Below are 1,226 nucleotides of genomic sequence, written 5' to 3'. Positions count from 1 at the left end.
ACATTGGAGATCTCAAGCCGACGAGGATGGCACTACAGCTTGCGGATAGATCCGTCAAGTATCCTGCAGGTATTCTCGAGGACGTCCCATTGAAGATCGGGGATTACTATGTTCCCGTTGATTTTATTGTTTTAGACATGGACGAAGACTCGAAGATACCGATTATATTAGGCCGACCATTCTTAAACACGGCCGATGCTGTGGTTCATGTTCGTGCTGGTCGTCTTACGATGGAGATAGGTGACGAGACTGTGGAGTTCACCTTAGATCATGACATGAAGCAGCCATCCACCACCGACTCAGCGTGCTACGTCGATGTGCACGAGATCTTGACTCAGGAAGACTTCGATCAGTTCCGAGATGTTGATCCACTTGAACTATCCCTCCTGGCATCGAATGAGAGTATATACAACAACTGGAAGGATATTCGGGAGCTCACGCAGGCATTAGAGGACGGAACTGAGGAAAAATTCGAGTTTCTGCATTCTGACTCGATCGAGTCAAGTATTGACTCGGTCCGAGTCAACTCTCTGGAAGTTTTAGAAGCTCTATTAGCGTCTGACTCGGTGTGCACCCGTGTTGACTCGATCTCCCTGTATTCTGACTCGGACCGAGTCAGTTCTCTGAGCAAAGTCGAGCCACTTCTTACTGTCGAAACCGAGCCAGTCCGGAACGTCTCCGAACCCTCCATGATGTCCGCCCTAGATGTTCCAGAGCCCAGAGAGCCACCATTTAGCACGGGGACGCCGAATAAAGCGGATTGGAGTCTAGAGAATGCCCCGAAGGTGAAATTGAAGCCCTTACCTCAAAGGCTTAGGACAAAGGAACACACATACACGGATAGGAACACAGGACCATCATTGGAGAGAGGTACATATCCCGCTCATAATTCCATATCCGTGTTTGAACCTTCTATTACAGACTGTCGAGTAGGAGTAATAAGCAAGAGAGGATCGAAACGAGCAAAATCATCGCTCAAACGTCCACAAGATCCACCTCCTTCACAAGTTTGGAAACCCAAGGAGGATAGACGGCTCAAGAGGTGTAGAGGAGTTGTGCTTTCAACTCTTGGTGATTAAAACAGGCCCTGGATCGATTGATACTTCCAGATCTTGAAAGAACGAGGTAAGTATTCGAATCCCACGACGATATACACGATTGTTCGGGTTATTGCACAATTGGTTTTGTGTGACGTTTGGCTAGGTTTAGATCTTTCCTTCCGCTGC

This window comes from Tarenaya hassleriana, unplaced genomic scaffold (genome assembly GCF_000463585.1).
Source record: "Tarenaya hassleriana unplaced genomic scaffold, ASM46358v1 Cleome142, whole genome shotgun sequence".
NCBI classification, from domain to species: Eukaryota; Viridiplantae; Streptophyta; class Magnoliopsida; order Brassicales; family Cleomaceae; genus Tarenaya; species Tarenaya hassleriana.
Note: the sequence above shows the minus strand (reverse complement) of the source record.